This window comes from Lycorma delicatula, chromosome 6 (assembly GCF_047948215.1).
Source record: "Lycorma delicatula isolate Av1 chromosome 6, ASM4794821v1, whole genome shotgun sequence".
Classification (NCBI taxonomy): Eukaryota; Metazoa; Arthropoda; class Insecta; order Hemiptera; family Fulgoridae; genus Lycorma; species Lycorma delicatula.
Genome location: NC_134460.1, coordinates 28,199,970 through 28,212,265, shown reverse-complemented (window position 1 = coordinate 28,212,265; position 12,296 = coordinate 28,199,970). Strand labels below are relative to the sequence as shown.

The 12,296-nt window shown below is 28.3% G+C and overlaps 1 pseudogene; it reads right to left on the bottom strand.

Annotated features, from left to right (window-relative positions):
* The window catches only part of LOC142326597 (uncharacterized), a 124,061-nt pseudogene that overhangs the window by 65,523 nt on the left and 46,242 nt on the right, over nucleotides 1-12,296 (bottom strand).

The following is a 12,296-nucleotide window of genomic DNA, read 5'->3' as shown; positions in this document are numbered from 1 at the left end:
ATAGATTTCATAAGAAATCTACCTATTGTAATGGGTACCATGATTCAACTTCCAGAAAATTTTGACATATCTTCGTGTTTCATATCCCCCAGACCCCAAAACCACAGTCAGTCCAAAAGTTTATATATATATTTCACTTTCTTGTGGACATGATAACTGCCGTAATTTTATGCCAATCACTTTCAAATTGTTCCATAAAAATAAGTAGTCCGAAAATCTTGGTAGAGTTCGTTAACGGCCAAAATCGACCATTGGAATGGAAATAGGGGGGGGCTTATTCGAAAAAACAAAATATCGCTATAACTTTCTTATTAAGTAAAATATCGAATTCGGTTAAAGTTCCTACTATTTTTTGGATAAGGGGCCTAAAACACATGTAAGTAAAGTTATTTGATATCACCAACCATTGGTTGGCGATGCATTTGACGCAAATGCATCACTTTTGCGTTACAATAATATTATTTCCCGTCATTTGATGTATTTTGGGATATTTGTTCGGTGGTTTGGGTGTTTCTTGAGTTCGTTTAATCTGAGGTCTCTGGTTCGGTTACGATTTTGAAAGGATGGTCGTTGACGTTGTAATTGATTAAATTGCGATCTTACAAAGGAACTGGTATCTCTGTAAGGTAATTTCAGGAGAATTGAATTTTTTGGAATGTAAATTTGGTTTGAATTCCTTACAAATTATTTATTATTATTAGAATTATATCTAGTTATTTTCACTGAAAAACGTTGGTAACATCCTCAATGCTTGTTCAAGTGAATTCGGATTTTTGGTACGCATCACTGAACCTAAGGGTTCCTGTATTCGTAAATTAAAATATTTAAATTAAAGATATTTTTCAGGAAATCCTGAAAAATATGTTTATTTGTTTTATTATGCCGAATTTAATCTGCAAAAAGTGTTAGATCGAGAACAAACGCGTAAATGTAGGTCACGTTAGGGTAATGTAAAAAACAAAACAAGTCAGGGAAAAAACAAAAAAAAAACCACGCCACATTTTAATTATAACCCTACCGCGTATTTAACCGTACGAGTGACTACTCCACCCGATAACACAGTCTGAAGATTACAAATGAAATAAAATCTGTATTTATCGTTTTCCGTAAATTTATCTTTACAAGTTTTCAAACTATAGTAAAATTAATAACTTTTTTATTTCAGAAAGGATAGAGTCACAATTTTTGTTTGTTTAGCAAATCGTGATCTATTAACAGTAGTAATATTTCCTTTATATTAATAGTAGTAGAAATAATGAAAATTTTCTTCAACGAAATTCTTCCGATAAAGTTTAATATAAAATTCTGAAAAAAGTAGCTTTTATTTAAGTAAATCTCACCGAGCTGGTCTTGTGGTAAAATTATCGTCGCAAACGAGTTGTTTAACAGCTGATTTTAGAAGTCGGAGGTTTCGACGTTCAAAACCTAGCAAAGGTAAACAAGTCACTTTAATATGGATTTAAATATTAGATAAGAGATACCGATGTACTTTGGTGGTTGTGGTTCAATAAACCACAATCTCAGAAATGTCGGCCTTAGTCTGTAAAAACCTACACCGCATTTATATGTTATTCGTATCCTCATCTCATGATGCCATACAGGTTATTTATTGTTTCAAAGGCGAACAGAATGCACTTGCACATTAGAAATAGAGAAATGAAAAATTGAAGAAATAAATCAGAGCAGTTTTTAAATAAGTGATATAAACAAATAAATATGATCAACATTAGAGTAATTTTTCTACTTTTACTTAATATTTAAATAAAAATTAAGACTAAAACAGATAAAGAATTATTCTCAAACTATAAATTGTTACCTTTCATCGTTATTTAAGGCGTTAAATAATTTTAAAAAATCGACTGTTACTTATTAAAAAAATATAATTTACTAATCGAGAAAAATTAAATAATCATTTAAGATCTGGGATATTTAATCTTTAAAGGGATGTTTCTTAAATATACAGTTTTAAAAAAGGTATGCATTTTTAAAACCTGTTGCCTGATAATTATTTCTGTTTAAAATTTTGATAGAATGCACGTAAGCAAAAATATAAAATAAATGATAAATATAAAATATTTATCATCAGTAGAATAACACAGAACTTGCTTCAAAATTTAAAAAAAATCTGATGTGGACACTACATGACTTCTTTGTACGCCTATTAAATTACATATGCACATTTTTTTTTAAATGAAAATTACATAAAATTCTATTTCACTAATAATTTCTGGTTAGTTTAATTTTTAATTATTATTGTTTATTGTAAAAATTATTTTAATTTTGTCGTTGAAAAGCTCTCAATGAGGGCTTATTACTGCAGTTTAAAAAAATACCAAAATCCAATTTTTTTGAATTTTGTGATTTTTTGGACACTTTTGGTCCAGTCGATTGCAATCAAAAAAGGAGGTGTACAACTATATGTTACAACAGTCCTAAATCCAAAATTTCATTATTAGCCGTAGAAAGTTACGGCTAATAATGTTTGAATTATGCAATAAACATACGTACGTAAGTAAGTACAGATGTCACGCCCAAAAGTTTAAATGAATTCAGGGAGGGTCAAATGTATATTTTCGTTGAAATCAGAAAACCGAAATTTTTCGCGATTACAATATTTCTTTACTTCGTACAAGGAAGTAAAAATAGAAGCTTAAAGTTATTTCTTTTCAATCTTTTAAATCAAATGCTAAATAAACAAGAAAATGATATAAAGCTGTTTTTCATTGTGAAGTTGTCTAAGACGATATTTCAATAAAACATTAAACAAATAATAATAAAAAACCAGCATTTGTAAAATTAACAAAAGAAAAAACAATAATAATAATAGAGAAATAATATTACATATTTTTACTTAATTTTACATTTTATATGTACTTATTTATTTATTAGCACAAGATAAAAGAGAAATAATAAATACCAAAGGACAAATGCAAGTTAATCTCTGAAATTTTACCGGTATTTATTATAATTAATAATGGACTAATAATAACCACAAAGCTTTTTTTCTAAACGTTTTAAAATATTCTTGTTTTTATTTAATTTTTATTGCATAAAAACTACTTTTATGGCATTTATAATCCTATATTTTTTTTACAATAACTGAAATATTTTAATAATTTTTGTTAAATATTTTCATCGTAATAGTAAAACCCTAGTTAAAAAATATTCTGACGATTATTGAATAAAAACTGGTGAAAATGGCAATGCTTTGCGTAAAATTTTAATTAAAAAACTACTTTAAGTTCAATTTAAAAGCTACTTAAGCTACAGCAGATCAGTTATTTATTAAAGAATTAAATAATTTTTAAAAAATAAGTCTCCATAATTTTTTAATTTTTTTAAAAATATTTTGTTACGTCGACTCCTCACAATTTAGGGAAATAGTTAAATATTTTTCTATTAAATTCAAAATAATAATCTTGTATACCTCTAACTTAAGGTACTCTTCTCATTAAAAACGTTAGATCCTCCATGAAACCTCATTTATGTAATTGTTTCATAGTGAAAAAAGTAGATCGTTTTATAACCAGGGCATTTTCAAAATCTCAATTTTTACAAATAATCTAATGGAAAAATTTTTAAATGTTAATTCTTATTTTATTAATAACTTTTAATGGTAAATTCGGTATTTTACACATCATTTACTTGAAAGTATTACTAGGAGTAGGTACCAAAGAGCTATTTTATAAAAACTAATTCAAAATTATTTGATTAAAATAAAATTATATTTTTACTTATTGTTTTATAACCATGAAAATAAGAAAAGTTGATAAATAAATTACGAACCTAATTTATACATAAATACAACGAAGAGCATTTCTTAAAAATTTCTAAATTTATCGTAAAAACTTTCTTGTTTAACTCAAAATTATTTAATTTAAAATTCTACGTTTATTTTTTATTATTTTTGTTTTTTTTTTAATTTTGACTATTTTTTATTTTTTTTTCTAAGTTAAAATGAAATTTTTCGACTATACAATATCGTGGATTGCAAAATTCATGTATAACCCAAAGCAGGATTTTGGAAAGACGTTTACAACTTCTTTCCACAATCCTGAAAAATATGTTTATTTGACATATTATACCGCATTTCATTTGCGAAAAGTGTTTGATCGAGAATAAACACGTAAGTAAGTGTAAGTCACGTTAGGGTAATGTAAAAAACAAAATAGGTCAGGGAAAAAACAAAAACAACCACACCAAATTTTAATTTGAATTCCCCACGTTTACCAGACATGATTTGGCCTCCCAAAAAAGATGACCAATCGCAATTTTACCGTACCGCGTATTTAACCATAGGTGTGACTACTCCTACACTTATATGATTGCCCTCGATAGGGAACATTTATAAGAGATGTTTAAATCAGGTCAGACGGACCTACATTTACGTGATTCTTCCCGATAGGGAACAATCACGAAAGTGTAGGTCAGAGTAGGGTAACAGAAACTTCTAAAGAAATTCTATGTAAACAATAACCCAGATGATTTTCAAAATGAATATTTATTTTCAAAAATTTTGTCTAAGATAAAATCCGCAGCTTTAGAATTAGTCGTAAATTCAAATAGTTACAAATGTACCGATGTTAAGCAAGTATTATTAAATGATTATCTAGAAAACGTGATCGATTGTTTCACATTAAATTTAGAAGTGACAGAATTAAAACAAAAACGAAACACTTTTAATTTTACAAAAACATTCAAAAAGTACTGAATTTACAAATAGTTTAATTTACGAATACAGGAACCGTTAGGTTCAATGATGCGTACAAAAATCTGAATTCATGTTGCGATAAAACTTTATTAATGTTTAAACATCTCTGTTCGTTAATGTTATTATATAAAATAAATATGTGTATAATGGTTGTTAAAAAGTGAAAAAGATTCAATGAATTATACAAAATTAATCTAATCCATAGTTAATATTAGTAGTTAATTAGTACTAATATTAACGCTTGTATTTATGCTACAGTACTCGGGTGAATCTAATTAAAAATTAAATTATTTTCCCTTCATCAAAAGTAGTTTTCTTTAACCATTCTCAGCACATTTTTTTAATATCTTTTAAGAAACAATATACTACAATATAATTTACTATACTATAATTAGTGTATTGTAATCTACTAGAATAAGTTTTATAATATTATATAATAAGGGAAAGTATTAAGATGGTCAAAACATTTTTTGATAAATTTTTGCATTTTTCTTTACTTATGGGAACTGTGAATGTGTTTTTCTATGTGTCCATATCCTGGTATTTACTTTGCTTAATACCTCAGGAATGGAGGAAAGTATAATTACAGAATTCAGTATTGGGTTTTGTGAATGTAAAACATCGATGCAACTCAGTTTTATAAACTGCAAAAAGGGGTGGAGAAGTTCTCTTTTAATCTATGACTATTATCTCAAGATAAGTGCACTCTAGAAAAAACTTCGGTAGGAAAATTTGATTACTAGTACTAATGTAAAAAAAGTTTTAAAATTTCCCTCATCCCCTAACCAAACAAAACCCATCTAAACGAGTAAGGTTTAGATTTATTGTTATATTAAAGTAGAAATATATACAAATAGTGGGTTTGAAAGTAGAAAGGGTCACGCCAGCATTTTTGATCTAGCAAAATGAAGAGGAGATTTTTTCATTCTTCATACAATGGTCAAATGGTTCATTACAAAAGTAATGAAATGTAGTAGAAATAACAAAGATGGACCACTGAATGTGAAAATAGGAAGAGAAAAGATTATGGAGATAGAAGAATTTTGTTATTTGGGAAGTAGAATTACTAAAGATGGACGAAGCAGGAGCGATATAAAATGCTGAATAGCACAAGCGAAACGAGCCTTCAGTAAGAAATATAATTTGTTTACATCAAAAATTAATTTAAATGTCAGGAAAAGATTTTTGAAAGTATATGTTTGGAGTGTCGCTTTATATGGAAGTGAAACTTGGACGATCGGAGTATCTGAGAAGAAAAGATTAGAAGCTGTTAAAATGTGGTGCTATAGGAGAATGTTAAAAATCAGATGGGTGGATAAAGTGACAAATGAAGAGGTATTGCAGAAAATAGTTGAAGAAAGAAGCATTTGGAAAAATATAGTTAAAAGAAGAGACAGACTTATAGGCCACATACTAAGGCATCTTGGAATAGTCGCTTTAATATTGGAAGGACAGGTAGAAGGAAAAAATTGTGTAGGCAGGCCACGTTTGGAATATGTAAAACAAATTGTTAGGGATGTAGGATGTAGAGGGTATACTGAAATGAAACGACTAGCACTAGATAGGGAATCTTGGAGAGCTGCATCAAACCAGTCAAATGACTGAAGACAAAAAAAAAACAAAAAAAAAACAATGGTCAATATCAGATGGTTTTTATTAAAATTGGACAATAGGAAGGAATAACCTTTTCAGAATCCAAGAGCAGAGAATCTTGAGCTAGATGCAGTTTGGCAAAACATCAACCGGAATACTTATAAAAAAATTGAATTTCACATTCAATAACAAGCGAACAACAAGCGGGTAAATTTCCAAAAATACAAGGCATTTTAAATGTTTTCCTTTTTTCAATTAAAATTATAATTATAATATTTTGAAATCATTGGAAAATACACAGAATTAGACAGCTGCGTAGATTATAACCAAACCCTATTATCATTTTTTTCTACATTGCTTAACTCTCTGATATTGAGGTTTGCATTTATAATGGCTAATAATGAACAAAATATTGATTTAATTTTGAAGATGAGAGAGTCATTAAAATATTTCAAAAGTTATTGTTACACATACCCGGACGAATTTCAAAATTAGGTGAAAGATCTTTTGTTCCAATATACCCATGTATTAAAACCTTTGTCTCTGCATTAGGCACAAATGGAGCATCTTTTATATTTGATTCATTAATTTTAAATGGATCTTTATGTGTTTCCCTTAAACAGTACAAAAACAAAATTAATTACACAGCTGACGATTAATAAATTGATTTAGTAATAGCAAAATTAAAAATAAACTTTCTGTGTTAAATTATTATAATCATACAATAAAAATTTAATTATACTGTAAAACTGTCCAAAAAATTTCATTTCTTTAGATTACATACCAAGATGTATACATGAAAATTACTAACATGCATATATAAAGATAATTTCTCAGTAAATGAATTCATTTAACTGGCTTAGCCTTAAAATATCTAATTTAAGATATATGTAATTATTATATTACTATTGTTTCTAAAATACCTATGTGCAATTTACTGCAATCATTAAACGGCTGTTATTACCATTAAAGTTAATTTATTCATACCTTTTACTACAATATAATAATTAAATATTCATTCAGTTCCACAATTAATTACTATCAATACTCAATTAGTTAGCTGAAATTCAGAACAAGCGTTCTGCAATTCTTTATACAAAAATGATTGCAATAACTCATTATAATTATAATTTGCTAATAAACACACCTTGATTTGGTTAAACCCTTTCCACATATAAATAATCTGATGTAGACACCAAATGACTTCCTTGTATGCCTATTAAATTACATATACAAATTTTTTGCTGTACTTCATTTAAACTTACTTCAGTTGAAAGTGAAATACAGTCCTCCAATTCCATTATGATAGACACCACATTGCATCACATTTTTTGTGGTGTCCATATCAGTATTTTATATTAGTTTATATATTAATTTTGTTTCACATCGCTGAAGTAGTTATGTGATGTGAGAACATGTTGGATCCGTAACCATAAACACATCGGTTCGAATCCAAATTCAAATACATATATTTTTTTATTTTTTTTTTTAATTTAAATATATTGATTTATTAATAACAGTGATAAACATAATTTTTGTTTCCTAACAAGCAATACATGATTTTAATCTGTTTTTAGATGCCGAAAACAAATATGAACTCAGAATCTTTCTATCACCTACCATTTTTGAAAAATTTTTTAATTTTAATTAAAGGATTTTTTTTTCATATTTCAACATATAGTTAGCATTTTAAGCTCCTATATTGTATTTTATTAGCTCATTTTTTATTGTTTAACTTTGTTAACATAATTTATAAGATTTAAATAAACAATACTAGACAAAGAATTAAATCATATCATAGTCACATATTATGACATCATATCTAATACTGAAGGTGAGCCTTCATGGACAAGATTAATCATGTCTGTGCAGGTAAGACATGTACCTGAAAACACAGCTGTATTGTTTGTATTAAACACTGGATTTAGGAATGAATTAATTCTGTTCAGTCTTATTGCTGTCTTAGGTTTGCAATGTCATAATGCCTTGAAATTGTGTAAATGATGTGGATGCTTTTTGTTATGTATGTAGTGAATTTACCGTAAAATCAAACAAAAAAACATTACACCTTTAATTAAAAAAACATATCATTTGTACTTTCAGTGTAAAATTGGTGATCAAGATAAGATGTGGGCTCCTCATATAGCATGCAAATTTGTTCTGTATATTTAAGAGGATAGCTGAAAGGTACACGGAAGGCTTTGCCATTTGGTGTACCTATGGTTTGGCGTCAACCAAAGTATCATGTAACCGATTGTTACTTTTGTTTGACAAGTGTGTTTGGAATTTCTAAAAATCTAAACATACTATAAAATAGCCTTCATTGCAATCTGCAATCAGGCCTGTACCTCACAGTAAAATTATTCCAGTTCCTGAGCCACCTGTGAATGTAAGTTTCGGAAGCAGCAATGAAGAATCAGGCTGTACTGAAGAACACAATGCTTTTGATTTTGAATTATCTTCCAATAAGCCACATCTTATATCACAAGGTGAATTAAATGACTTGGTTAGGGATTTAAATGTATCAAAAAATCAAGCTGAACTGTTAGGATCAAAACTTCAAGGTTGGAATTTACTTTTAAAAAAATACAAACATTTCGGGCTTTCGAAGCCGACAAAAAGAACTTTTTCAATACTTTATTCATGAAAATAATTTGGTTTATTCCACAAATAATGATGAGCTTATGCTGCACTTAGGACAAGTTCATAAACCTGAGGATTGGCAACTTTTCATAGATTCGTCCAAGTATAGTTTAAAAGTGGTTCTACTATACAATGGTAACAAATAACCTTCGATACCAATCGCTTATGGTATTAATTTGAAAGAGAAATATAATGTGATGAAAGACTTCTTGAAAAAATAGATTATAAAAACATAGCTGGAATATATGTGGTGTTTTGAAAGTTATAGCTATTTTGATAGGCATGCAGTTAAGCTATATTAAGTACATGTGTTTTCTTTGTGAATGGGGTAGCCGAACTAGGGATAAACATTGCGGTACCAAAGAGTGTTGGAAACTTGACAACTTAACTCCAAACGGAAAAAATATTATTCATGAGCCCTTAGTTGAATCCAAAAAAATATTTTTATCCCTTCTCCATATAACCTAGACTAATGAAAAATTATGTAAAAGCAATGAAGGAAAGTCCCGGATTTTTGTGCATCAAGCAGAAACTTCCGAATGTAAGTGTGGGAAAAATTAAAGAAGGAATATTTGTTGGTCCTCAAATAAGAGAATTGGCCAAAGATGATGTATTTAACACAATGTAAGATGATGTATTTAATTCAATGTTAGATTATGTAGAAAGTGCAGCTTGGACTTCATTTAAAGACGTTTGCAAAAGTTTTCTCGGCAAACAAAAATCTGACAATTACCACGATATTGTTAATCAACTGCTTACTTATTTCATACAGAGCTATGGGATGTAATACGTCTTTGAAAATATATTTCCTCCACTCACATCAGGATTTTTTTCCCGGGCAACCTCGGAGACGTAAGTGACGAATACGGTGAATGTTTCCACCAAGACATTTCGGTGATGGAAAGCCGCTCGCTATAAAGGGAAATGGTATACTAACATGCTAGCCGATTACTGTTAGACATAAATTCGGGATGTGCCTGAGGCTACTTATAAAAGAAAACCATCAGCGAAATCCTTCTAACACAGGTATGGCCAAGCAAAATTATAAATTTTACAAATTTTAACTATACATTCCCTTAATTTTTTTTTGAAACGTAATTTATTTCAAACTAAGAGTGGTAGAAAAATTGTATTTACAGATCTGTAATGTACGAAAAAAAGCAATTAAGAAATTGTATCACACTTAGAGAAACATTAAACAAATTTTTTTGTCTATCATTTAATTATTAACATCTAAAATTTTGGAATTAAAATGAAAGTACATAAAGTTTTATTTTACTAATAGCTTATGATTTTTTCATATTTTTTAATTGTTGTTTAATTATTATTTATTGTAATTTTTTTTACAATCTAAGGTTAATAATTATTAATAAATTAATATATTTAAATCAGAAAAAGAAGTTAACAAAAATATATGTACATGAAGTCGGATTCGAACCAACGTCCCTTCCCCTTGTAAGATCCAAATATTTCATTAATTAAAATTTAATTTGGCTATAACTCTGAAACCAATGAAAATCAAAATGAACCACTTATGATATATTGTTGAAAAGCGTTCAATGAGGGCTTATTACTGCAGTTAAGAAAAAGTCCAAAATCTAATTTTTTTTTTGAGCTTTTTTGGACACTTTTGGTCCAGTCAATTGCAATCAAAAGGGGAGATGTACAACTTGATGTTACAACAGTTCTAAATCCAAAATTTCAATATTCTACTGCTAATCGTTTTTGAGTTATGCGAGATATATATGTACGTACGTAGGTACAGACGTCAGGCCGAAACTAGTCAAAATGGATATTTCCGTTGAAATCTGAAAACCGAAATTTTTCGTGATCACAAAATTCCTTTACTTTGTACTTCGCATTTTTATTAAAAGGACTTGGATCTGGCCTATCTCAATTACAATAACTATTTTTCGATACCATTATTGTAAAATATTAAAACAGCTTACTAATTATTGTGATAGTTTAGATACTTTTATTTGATAAATACCTGCAGTATCTTCAAAATACAACATACTATGGTATGCAATCTGCAGTACAAATCTGTGTTACATTTAAACAGTGATATATGTCAACATTGAACAAATTCTTGATGGTAATAACTAAAGTTATGTAAGGCTATAGAATACAAATTTATATTTGAGCATTTTATATAAAAATTCAACTTAGATTTATAATCTTTTAACTAAACATCATTCCCAATTGACCAGAAGAATCTTAGTTAAAATATATATATATTTTTTTTTTAACTGTAATTACTTGACTTATGACAATAGGAAGAAATTGTTTGTTCACTAATCGTATTACATTAAAAAATATGGTGGTATGGTTAAAGGTGATGAAGATGTGGTTAAAACACAATTAAAAGACAAAAGAATAATAAAAATAAATTTATTACCTGGTGTATAAATAGAAGCTAAGTAGAGTTTCATTCAGTGGACATGTGAAGTCTTTATCAACTTCTTCACATTTACCTGATTCTCGTGAAAAAAAAGTTTCAATAGTTTTTAAAGTTGGTGTCATAGTACCATTTGCGTAGTTAGTATAATTTAACACTGAAAACAGGTCATAAAAATGCATTACAATTAGTCTGAAATTAATTAATAATAGATCTGGATTTATCAATACCATTTTTTTTTTAAATATTCTTTTTTGTTATTTTCACATTATCGTTTCTAATATCTAAGAAGAAAAACAATAAGTCAGATATTGTATAATGAACAATTATACACCTGCTGTACAAAAAAATATTTCTATAAGAAATCAATTTTATAAATCAATAATATAATTTCTTTTGGTACACAACATTTAACAAAAAGTCAAAACATTTAGGTGATTTCCTTGAAATTTTTCCTAAAGCGTACTTGTTCATATTGCATGAGTAAATATTACCAGCAATCAGTGTAGTTAAAGATTTTCCAAAAAACCTGTTAAAATATTCTGTCTTTAAATCAGGCATTAGGTACTGATATATTCATATCTAAGTATTGTTATAGAAATCATTACCATCGAATTTTAAAAATATAAAATATTTCTGTATACTGTGTACGAAATGTGGCTATTAAATAACGAGACTAATGCTGCTACAGAAGAACTGTGCGTGCTCCAAATTTGTACTACCGACGCTGCGAGCGTCAACACTGATCTCTACGTAACTGGTTAGAGGGTCCTAATAGCGTAAAGTTCTACTTAACTGTACAACATTGCTAAAACGCATAGTGATAGATCGTTGTAATAAGGATAAAATCAAAACCTAAACCGACAACGATTGTTAACGTCTATATGCCTACAAGCGCCCATGATGATGATGAGGTAGAGTGTGTATACGAAGAGATTGATGAAGCAATTA